At 33.3% G+C, this 12,098-nt stretch overlaps 1 protein-coding gene and 1 long non-coding RNA gene across 4 annotated transcripts in view; one reads left to right on the top strand and one right to left on the bottom strand.

The window, feature by feature from the left end:
- Positions 1-12,098, bottom strand: part of wb (wing blister) — a 126,486-nt gene that overhangs the window by 73,719 nt on the left and 40,669 nt on the right. The window lies entirely within an intron of this gene.
- Positions 1-12,098, top strand: part of LOC141455404 (uncharacterized) — a 59,830-nt gene that overhangs the window by 38,878 nt on the left and 8,854 nt on the right. Inside the window, exon 3 of one of the 2 annotated variants that reach the window (XR_012459250.1) lies at positions 3,305-3,354. The exons of the other annotated variant lie outside the window; for it this stretch is intronic. This is a non-coding gene — a long non-coding RNA (uncharacterized lncRNA). The remainder of the gene's footprint in view (positions 1-3,304; positions 3,355-12,098) is intronic. 2 annotated transcript variants of the gene reach the window in all.

Below are 12,098 nucleotides of genomic sequence, written 5' to 3'. Positions count from 1 at the left end.
TTTGTAGGGTTAGTTCATTTTGACCACAGTGTTTATTTTATTTCTTTAAAAGAAGATTATTGAATACATTGTGAAAGATAAAATAGTGGCCAGCTGTTCAAGGGGCAAACATACATTCATGAGGAACAGATTTTGTGCTTTCAAATGTTGTGCAATGGTGGCCGCCACGTTTAAGTGCTGTTAAGTTCTGTAAGCGGCGGCGATTGGCCAACATTCTGGAGGAGAGACCCTTAATGATTGCTCGGTTGATGTCCGTCAGTTCGTGATACTTGCTTAAAGACTTGGTTCTTTTTTTTTTTGTGTTTGTATTTTTTTAAATTAATGTTTTCATGGTGTGTGTTTGTGTGATGGCCAAGTGTTAGTGAGAACCCACCACACTTCTGCCTGATGTCGACACAAACACATCACTGCTACATATCCCATTTCGAGTCCTTTATAAAAATAGATCATTCTCCCTAATGAACCATACAATTTCCATCCTTTTAACTTCCCTATAACATCATCATTAAAAACAAGGTTGAAATAACAAAACCACTTAACCAAAACTATCGCTATGATGCTGCTCATAAAGTACTACAATCAAATCCTATTAACCATCTACTTAATAATTATGACATGAATAATTATTGTTGCTGCCAGAAACATATTTTATCAAAGAAAATACAAATGAGAATACGCTCTATTACGTTGAACTGACACTTTTTTTAAAAAAATTAATGCAACAGAACATCTTAGTCTGATGCTCTTAGTATACTGTTGGCAAGCATTCATCAGTAGAAATATTAAGTATAATCACACCTTTTTAATAGATAATTTCTAAAACTATTTTGACAGACTATTCTAGATACTTTAAATTGTTATTTATTACGACTATTCTTTTTTCAAAACAACATTCGTTTTAATAAAAAATATAACACTTTTTAGGTAAGAAATAAAACTTTTTAAGCAATTGTTTCTAACCTCTTTAAAAACACAGTTTTACCAACGTGTTTCATTCACACCATATTTTATTATTTTAAATAAATGATTAAATGAGAAGAATAGTTATTTATTTAACAAGTGTGGAAAGTAGTACTTTTCCTCACGCGAGGCAGGGTTTGCACGCACGAGCGAGCGAAGCGATGCGAGTGCAAGTGGAAATTGCCGAGTGTGAGGAAAATACTTTACACTAGAATTAAATATTATATTTTTTCTGCAACCATTTATTAACTAAAAAAATTAAAAATTTCATTTTTACAGTCTACAAAAAGTAATTTATTTATTATAAACATTTATTGTTATATTACAATTATTTACATTACTTACGTATTTACATTACTTATTACATTTTCTGCTGTTTCTTTTATTGATGGAGGAGTGTTTTCTAAACAGGAATCACTAGAAACCATTTTAAATTTCTATAAGGTAACACTATAACCTTTTTAACTGTTATAATTAAAAATATCTAATTATTTATTAAAGTATTATTTTTATTTCTATATTCCTTTCAATTTTTATTTTATTTTTTAATATTCGTTTTTTAATTATTTAGTTACGTTAAATAAGCTTATTAAAGTTTTAAAGAAAATATTTATGTTAATAACAAAACTTCTTATATCAAGGAAGCACAATAAAGTTTTTCCACACACTAGTGCGGAAAGTGACACTAATGGGAATTTCCCCCCACTAGTGTGGAAAGTTGGGCATTACACAGCTGATTTTAATTGAGTAATGAGAACTTCCCTACATGGTTGCAGAAAAAACAAATTATTTCGCCCGTCTCCCTTACTACGATAATCTCTTCATCTAGTAAATCTTAAACGATGTTAGGTTTCCTTCATGGTTACCCTTGTGGCTCTTATGCTGAAGATAATTTTTCTTCCACGTGGATTCAACGATCCAATATCCATTTTGAGGGCAAGGAATGAATTCCCTTTAATCAATTAACCAAACTTTACAACAATGTTGCTTGTCCAAAAGGGTTTTTTTATATTTACTAGCCCAACAAAGCTCAAAAGTACAATGTGCTTGTCTGTCGCTAGTTTAGGGTGAGAAAATAAATACATCTCCACAAGACCTTTCATCTAGGTGATCTAAAGATAAAGCATGTCTTTATTTCCTGAGACCTTGAATGTGCCGCAGAATGATTTTGGTATGTTAGTCTAGATGAAACGTCACGACTTTTCAACAGATTTTTCACTCCGTGTGTTCTTTAGGCACTGGGTCAGACCATGGATCATTTCATATAAATAGTTAAATAAAAAGTGATACTTTTTTTTAGTTTATTTTAATGATAGGTCTATAAATAGTTGAGGAACCACCTTCATTACCCGAAAATATATTTAAAAAAAAAATTATTCAACAATAAAGTACTGCAACAAATAAATGTAGAAGGAATAAGAGCAGCCAACCCCATGAGATGATCTGCAAAAGTATTTAATTAGTAACTACCATTGTCAAGGAAATCGCGACCTCAGACATTTAACAGGCTCATTGGAAAGTGCAAAAGATGAGAGAAAGGAAATTTTAATTTTGGCTGGGACCCAGTTTTGAGCCAATGAGTCCCTTACAGCAACATTTTGTATTAGGTTATGTAAGGTAAGCTAGAAATTGTGAGAACGGTAATCGCAAACAGTTGCACTCACCAATAGATGTTACAGGTTTTGTGTGATTAGGATTAGGCTGGGATTGTTGTCCCCAAGTATCCCAGGATTTCTGAAGAAATGGTTAGTCCAAAAGCAGCCATAAGTAATTTAGATTAAATAAATAAAAAATAAAATTATATCTTCCTCCATGTTATTTACAGCAACTAAAAAAGAAATGAAGTGATTATAAGAAGTCTCTTTTTTTAATTTTTCGAAATAACACTAATCATTTTCTTCCTGCTTGATAAAGGTGCAAAGGAAGAAAGTGTAGATGAAGCAAGTAAGCGTAAGGTAAGCAGAGAAGTCTAGAGAGAAAGAGGCGAGTCGTTGACCGACTCTGATCTCTACAGCGCAGCATCCTTGTCCTTCAGTGTTATGGTCTGCATTATGTGTGAGTAGACCTATATGACGAAACTCTCTGACTAAACTCTAGACTACCTTAAACATTGATTAGTAAATAAGAACTTGCTTAAACTATTCCAGCAACAGTGAAATGCTGAAGATGCCGTAAAGTTATGTGAATATAGTTTTTTTTTTTTATTTCCTAAAGATAAGTGGGAATGGAAGTATATTTCATAATAAATGACACATAGATATAAATAAATAAATGTTTGAATATATTGCTTAGCTTTTTAGCAATTTATATCTGCTTGATCAGCCTGATTTATTGCATGTTATAGCAAGTGCAGGGAAGTTATTGCTAAGAGATGCGTGGCTGCACCTTCAACCAGTAAGTAGATACTTTGACAATTCTTAGCATTAATTCTAAATATAGCCTTTCTAGCATTCAACTATACTTTCTAGCATGTATGGTTGGACAAAGAATATCAAATAGAATTTAATTTTTTTTTTAAAGAAATTCTTATTATTTGATTTATTCTTATATCAAAACAAAGAGCAAAATAATTGGAGTTGAAGTGACGTCACTTTAAAATGGGATTTAATAATCCCAGGCTGTTAGGGTAAGAGTATTCTCTAGTATTTAGGGATGGTAATCGCTAAGCTCCATCACGTTGCTCAACCGAGTAGCCCTTAGAAAGACTTAGATCGTTAGAAAGGTTAGAGGATTATATAGTCACCTAAAATCCTTCACAAAATTTTAATGCGATTTCCCCTCTTCTAAGAGCTTTTCTGATTGGTAGTGGGTTATCATCAGGGTGGGATTATGACTGCGGACTCCCTTGACTACCAGAGAACCTGTTAGGTGGTTTCTTCTTCTGTTTAGAATGCTGTGGGATGTGTGACTTCGCAAGGCACTATTTATCTGTAGATCTGCTGATCAACATTTTATTGTTTGTAGTGCATTAAACGTACGAGTACGCCCTTGCATTAAAGAAATGACCGCTAAAATGAATTCAATGATTTTCAAAAATTATCAGAGAGCCAATTTCTAGTCTGAAGATGTTCTTCAAAATTGAATTATTTGTGATTTGAGTAAAAATTGAATTTTTCGCAAATTTGTAGCAACCTCTCTACATTTTATTAAAACTAACAGGAATACTAGTTCAATCTGTCCCTTTCTTTCTGATGTTTTTTAGGGAAATTATCGTTAAACTTGCAATCTTTAGAAATTGCTAAAATGTCATTGTAATAAAGGGCGACATAATTCTGGTGAGCAATTTTAAATTAAATCAAAATTAAATATTTCTGAAATTGGAAATTTTACCAATCTCTTCTTCCAAAATAAAAATACCACCGACAAGTTTTATCGTTACACATTTTTTCCTTAAAAATCAACGTTTAGGCTTATTACATTTCTGTATGGAATTATGTGTAGTAGCGTTGTTTATAATTCACAAATCCTTTGCTATTAAGCTAAGAGTTTTAATTAAGATTCCTCCACCAAAATCCCATGAGAATCACAGATCTTTTTCCAAATATATTGTGAAAGGATTATTATTCTTGTATTTATTTATTCTTGGTCAAATTGATGTTCTAAAAACTGGCAATCCGCCATTTTCTATCTATTATTAGGGTCCATTGATGACCCCAGGAAAATAAATGTTCTTCTTTAAATCAATTTATAAATCAGGCTGAAGATAGATGTTTGCCGGAACATTGATACTTCTTTTCATGTTATTTGTATTTTAGCTTGTGAGTAAAATAAGTTTTAAATGAATTCAAACACTAATTGCACAATTCTTGGGGAAAAAAATTTCGTTGTTCGAGTGAATTTGAAATGAATTACAACTAAAAAGGGTTTTAAGCAATAATTTATTTGAAATTATGTACGAAGACATTTTGATAATAAAGAAGTATCTTTGGTTTTGATAAAGTGCTACATCTGGTTGATCCTTAGAACTAACTAGTCCTCTCTAGCATTTCACTAAATAGTTGGAAGTTGGCACCCAAAAACTAAAGAAATGGAATTTTTGAAAGACAACCTAACCTCTTTGTGTAGCAAAAGCATTGATATTGTTATCCTCAGCAGTTGAAGCATTTTTCAAGAACAAAAAATTGTTCTGTAAAAATTGCATTCCAATTGGTGAATTTTGGTCAAATCGATCATTTCACCCACTTGTGGATCTTGCCTTTTTAGTATTGAACAATTTTCACTGCCACATATGAAATTGAAGCCTCTACATTTATGAGTCAAGATTTCTTGAATACCCTTTGCAGAATGTCAACTAGATTTTTTTTAAATGACGGCAATAAAGTTGAATGTGTCCATTTGATGTCACCAATTTGTGTAGACTCAGTTTGATTTTAGTAAAGAGATTATCTAATGAAATGAGCAAGTTGCCAAATATTAATTATTATTATGCAGACTGATTTTTTTTTTTTAATTAAATTAATACGACAGCTAAATCCTCTGTTAAAAAGAGTTACCATAATTTTAGGTTGTCATGTTACAAATTTCAATATAGATATTGATATAAATCTCCACATTGCCATGGCTACCGGTGGTATTAAAAAAAATAATAAAATAATAGTATTTAAAGGAAATGTTTAAAAGTGCAAAAAATCTTATTAGAGTCAAAAAAACCGACGAACAGTATGTATTGGTCTATTATATTCAGTAAGAGAGATTAGGTTAAGGGAAAATTAAGGCAAAGTTAAAACTTAAATTCTAAAGTGAGTTACGAAATAATAGTGTTGAAAATATTAAAAAGTTGTCAAAAATAAAATAAAAAAAAATGATCTTTTACATTTATAAACTGTTAAGAGCTGTTTTGAGAGTGGTTCTAATAGTAATAAATAATGTATACGTAACGATACCTTACTGTATATGGGTGATATTAACATGTACACTGATTAAACCAATAAATAAAGATTTGTACATAAAAATAGAAGAGATTCTGTACGGATGGTTAGTATCCATAACGACGTTTTGGAGCTGGTCAGCTGGTTATCAAATTGTAGAAATGGGCGATGTATTAACACCCTGTACGACTGGAAAAACCTTGTTGCTAGTTAACCATCAATCTACGGCCGATGTGCCTATGTTGATGGCACTTTTCAACGAAAATAATTATATAAAAAGGTTTATGTGGATAATGGATTGGATATTTTGCGTGACTCATTTTGGTACTATTTCATACTTGCACGGCGATGTATTCATTCTGTCTGGAAGTCATGTAAGACAGGAAGCCAAGAGGCGATTGAAACATCATATCTTAACGTCCTTTTTACCACTTAAGAAACAAGTTATTATACTATTTCCAGAAGGAGGATTTTTAAGGAAAAGGCGTGAACTTAGCAAGCGTTATGCATTGGAACATAACATTACTAACACTATAAAGAATGTTGCTTTACCAAGAACTGGCGCTTTCCACACCATTGTGGAAGTATTGAGACGGCCATCTGGCAAAAGTGCCAAGAAAGTTTTACATAATGAAGAAAATAGCATCAAATGGGTATTAGATGTAACATTGGCCTATGAAAACGGTATTCCATTGGATTTGCTAACTATAATGACTGGTTGGCGAGACCCTTGTAAAATGTACGTACTATATAGATTATTTCCAGCTACGGAAATACCAGAAGGTGATGCAAATATTACAAAATGGTTATACAATTTGTGGGAAGAAAAAGATAAAATTTTGCAAAGTTTTTATAATCAAGAAATACCACTTAGATATTGTCCAATGCATAATAAGGGCGCGGAAATTCAAAATGCTACGGAAGTAAAACAAAATACAGGTCGTTTAATTTTTGCTAATGTCTTTTATTTACTGTCCGCATATTTTCATTTCCATATTGTTTTGTATTTCGTATCGCTCATGTGGGAAGAATATTAAGCGCATATGTTGTAAACTTATTTTACAGTAAGCCGCTTACAATGAACGTAATTCAGAATATGCAAGCCTTATTAATGCAGCGTTCAATTATAAAAAAAAAAAAATACAGAATTGAAATTGAAGTACACATTTACTTAAATAAATCCATTCCGTCCATTTAAGACTAATTTGTTACTTTGTTATTAAGACTCTGGCTCTTGAGAGCAACAGAAGGATGATAACATCACATAATTAAATGATATTTGAAATTATCTTGGACAATAGAGGCTTTAAAGTGATAAAAGCGAGGATGGAGGCATTAAATTTGGATTTTACACCAATCAATTCAGTAGTGCCAATGAAGTTAAGTTCCTTCTTCAATTTAAATGAAGCAAGAGGCTATTAACAATTTTTTCCCTGCACAGAGCAAAATAGTTCACCGAGATTGAATTCTGCTGCTATATGAACGGGGACAATTAGACTAAACTCTTTGCATATTTAAAAGAAGCACTCAGCTGCAGATAATTTTCAGTCAATGGATTAAATTTCTGACAATTTAGTTTGTGTTCATGCATACATTGATTTCACTTTTTTGCCTTCTTTTTTTATTAAGAATGTACACTGCTCCACAAAAAAAGTGGCGCACTTTAAAAATGCGTTATGTTTTTTTCTCTGTAACTTTTTTGTTCTACATTTTATTTTAGTTAGCAAATATAAGAAGTATAAAGTTACGGGAGGGCTAAAATAAAATAAAAAATGATCTAAAAGAAATAAAAATCTTTAATTTAACAAAAAAGTACTTCTCGGCAAAAAATGAATTTGAAAAAAAAGTATTTCTTCCGATTAAAAAAAGAGAAAAAGAATTTTAGTAACGTGTATTGCTCGCATTACTGCATCCAATCTCCTCGGCATACTCCTTATTAAATTTCTCACGAAATCTTGTGTTAATTCCTCCCATATCTCCACCAGAGCACCTCGCAACTCTTCTAAGCTCCTGGGAGGATTATTTCTCCATCTTAATCGCCTACCCAGCTCATCCCAAAGATGTTCAATTGGATTTAAGTCCGGGCTGCGTGCTGGCCACCTCAAAACACGAATGCTAGTGTCCTATAGATATTGAACAACACAGGCGGCAGTGTGTGGTCGGGCATTATCTTGCATAAAAGTACAAGTTTCCCCAATAAATGGTGCATAGGGTATCACATATTGCTGCAAAATTTCCCTCACATACAAATCTGCATTCAAGATTGCCCTGTTGAACACGTGGAGCTCAGTTTAAGCCCCCATAGAAATCCCAGCCCACACCATCACTGAACCACCTCCGAATGGTAGTCTACCAGAAATATTGCACGGAGCGTAGCGCTTCCCAGGCCTTCGGTAAACTCGTCGCCTCCCATCAGGTGCGTAGAGAGCAAAACGGGACTCGTCTGAAAAGAGAACGTTTCTCCAATCGTTCTCAGACCAGTTGCGGTATTCCCTAGCGAACTCTAGACGGGCTCTCCGATGGTCTACAGTGAGCAATGGTCCCGTGGCTTGCTTCCTAGAGCGTAAATTCATTTCAGCGAGCCTTCTTCGTACAGTTTCGACACTGACTGAAACTCTACAAACAGTAAACAGTGTTTGAGCTGTTTCAGAACCAGTTGATGTACGATTTCTTAGAGTGTGAATTCTAATAAATCGGTCATCAAGTGCTTCTGTGGCTCTTGGTCGACCCGAACCTTGCCTGCGAGTGCAGAGGCCTGTCTCCCGGTAACGATTGATGGCTCTACGGACGGTGGTCTCAGGCAACCCTAACGTTCGTGCTACGTACCGCTGACTCCGTCCATCCTCAACTAATGCAATAATAGGGCCACTTACTTTGCTGTAATCACCTTTTTCTGAGAATTTGCTTGAAAAAAGTCGAAACGCAACTGTAGAGGTCAATAAATTTATTTACTGTTGAGGTAAAGTTCATGTTGTTGTTTACACAGAAAAAGACCGAGGGGGATTAAACGAGGAATTGCTTCTCTATTTCCAAGAAACTTTGGACCTTGATTCGATTAATTGTCCCCTGACAGTTTATGAAAATAATTAAAACTAATAATCTTTCCCCAAAATGTGATAAAACCAAAAATAAACGTTTTTTTCAAAGTGCGCCACTTTTTTTGTGGAGCAGTTTATTATTACTTCCAAATGGTTTTCTTCACTTCCATTTTTTTTTTCTCTCTCATTTAGTAAATACGATATATTTCGCTTTGATCAGAATTAGTAAGTTAAGCAAGCGATACAGCAGACGGAGTTCCTTTCTTGCATAAATGTTTTGATTTCTGTTTTCATTGAATTGAAACTATTTTTGTTTGCAATTGATTAAACACTAATATAGGGTGAAGGGACCAGTAATTGACTGGGCACCAGTAATTGACATACCAGAAATAAACTGGTATTATAAGGGATATGAGCCGTTTTTAGTGGTGATTCTTTCAATTTCGTTATTGAGAAGCCTTTGGGCAGCAGTTCCAGAAAAATATTAATTATTGGAAGGTTCCTTGGTATCAGTGGAAAGTTATTTGTGTTAAAAGTTCAAAATCAAGGAAAAAACAAGCCGTTGCTAAGGAGGATTGATAAGAAAATAATTTTCCTTTTTTCTTGTTTTTCGTTTATTTGTTCATATATTCGTGTGGTTATCAATGTTCTGTTATAATTAGTATTACTTGTAGATTTCATTTATGTAGTTTTTTTTTTAATTATAAGAAGCATTGAGGATTAAAATGGGGCTGTCAATCACTGGTCCTTGAAACGGCAATTTGCCCAGTAATTGACATGTATGTCAATTACTAGTCCTACAGCTTTTTTGTTTGAGACTAGTGATTGACTTCCTGGGAAAATGATAAGATAGGTTGGTAAATTTTATTATAATTAAAAATTCAATACATTGTAAAATAAAATCATTGATAAAAAATATCGGCAACATAAAATAAATAGTAAAACTTCCAACAGAATATGTTTAAATTAATGAATTAGCAAATGTACGCCTTATTTCAAGAGGGCATGCAGAATGATTATTCTGTAGAGAACAACAATGTATGAACAACAAACTGGAATAGTCGTGATCGCCGAACAGCTTCCGAGGCCTACGTGACTAATAAAAACGACGCCCACGTAACGGAGTTGGAAAATCTCTCATTCTCCCTCAGTTTTGGGTCCTAGCCACATGACAAAGAAGAAAGGGAGGAAATGGCTAAACCATAGAATTCCATCAAAGAAAACGGCCAGAGGAAAAATGAAGCTCCCTCAAGAGAAGTACCAAATGCGAAATCAAACATACGTGGAGAGTTGGTGACTTTGTGATGTTTGTGATGTTAGTGATGTTACCGGTAGTACAGTTGTGTAAGGGTTGATCGTCAAAAGCTGCATAAAAAAGGGTAAGGTTGAAAAAATATTAGATTATTTAGGTTTGCCTATTTAAAAACTGATTGTAATTAATTATGAATAAGACCGATTTTTGTTATAAATCCAATTGAAAAAGTGATTTAGGTGATTTAAGTGATTTATTTAGATGTAAAAGTGATTTTGAATGCATACCTTATGTCGTTTCATGAATATATTTGTATGTCAATTACTGGTCCCACCCCATGTCAAACACTGGTTCCACCGAAAATTCGGTATGTCAATTACCGGGTCATTGGCATACTTACAAATAAAATCATTTTTGGTTGACATAAAGATCGAATTTACTGCTTTTAAAATATTAATAAAATAAAATACATCCTACTGGAGCGGTACAATTTTATAACCTACACCTGGAGCCAAAATAACGGAAGTTATTCTATCTTAAACTCGAATTTTTTCTTAAGCAGTCAATTACTGGTCCCTTCACCCTAAATATTGAAATCAAAATTTAGCGCTTCGTTACAGCGGCTAATATTTGCTCAGTAAACTAAAATTCGCATATGCTAAAGTAATTTCGCTCAATAATTTGGAAAAAATGTAAAATTTCCGCATCATTTCTCGCTCAATTATTAAAATATAGGTCTACTTTCTTGGTATTTAGCATCAGTTTCATTGCATGGCAAAGGAAGATAGAGATAGAGCGGACCTTTCCCTAATCATCATTGTATTCGTTCTGGTCTATAATCGTAAACATGAAAATTCATGTGGCGTTCCCCAACTGCGAAGTTACAGCTTTGGCCAATTGTTGACTGGAGACAACGTGGCAGAAGCAACAAAGTTCTTTTCAACAAACTCTAAAAATGGAATAAGAAAATAAGTGCGCCACATCAAACAGTTGTTAGTTTCTATACTGAGAGCATGATAAAGAGGAGCATAGAGATCGTGCCGAATACTCTATTGCGAGTTCTCATAGGAAATATTCTGCTTAGGTATTTATACAATAAAGTACTAAATCTCGATCCTTCCAGTCGAACAAGATGAGAAGTTCTCATTTTTCCATTAATTTTTCAATCATAAATTAAAGTTTAGGCTTCCCTGTGTATACACTCAACCTCTGCCTTAATGATTAATACATTGCAGCAGAAATCTTCATATTTCCAGTCAAACTAACTAGATTGAGTATTTTTCTATTAATTTTGAAATTGTAACTTCAAATTCAGTCTACCCTGTTTGTATATAATTCGCCATTGGCATTAGAGCACTATTGTACGAGAATTTAGGCTATAAAGTTCATTTCAGTATAGTGTGCTTCATCTGTTGAACATTTAATCTATTAAACATCTAATTAACTTGATTTCCCAATTTAATCAAAAAATTGGATGACCCGAAGTGGCAATTTCAGTTACTTTTTAGTACAAATTGTGTTTAAATTTTATTACGTATAGTAGAATTAGAGAGAAAATCGAGTGAGGTTGGCACCAGATTTTTCTTTTACATCTTACAAAAACTGTAAAAATTCGAATGCGGTAGGATTTTTTACAGATATGTTTAAAAATTAATTTTGGTAATTATATTTAATATTGTTTTATTTAAGCAAAGAGAAAGTCGTAAATCATTGAATAAAAAGAGGAACTTCAGATGAAAGTAGTTTTGGCAAAAAGTTATTGGATCTAGAACCGATCTCAAGTTGTATACTCGCTATTCTCAACAACTGGAGGGTCAGAATAATTACTAAGTCACTTGAAAATAATTATAATTTTAAGTTGAGATAAGGGAAGGGATTAGCTATGAGGTTAGCATACTGGACTCCCACGCGGAGGTCCCGGGTTCGAATCCAGCTGCTGACCCTTAGATTTTTTCTTCCTAGGAGCTTCTTACAGCTTAC

This window comes from Rhodnius prolixus, unplaced genomic scaffold (genome assembly GCF_049639745.1).
Source record: "Rhodnius prolixus isolate KJV_2025 unplaced genomic scaffold, Rpr scaffold_4, whole genome shotgun sequence".
Lineage (NCBI taxonomy): Eukaryota > Metazoa > Arthropoda > Insecta > Hemiptera > Reduviidae > Rhodnius > Rhodnius prolixus.
This window is presented reverse-complemented; position numbering and strand designations above follow the sequence as displayed.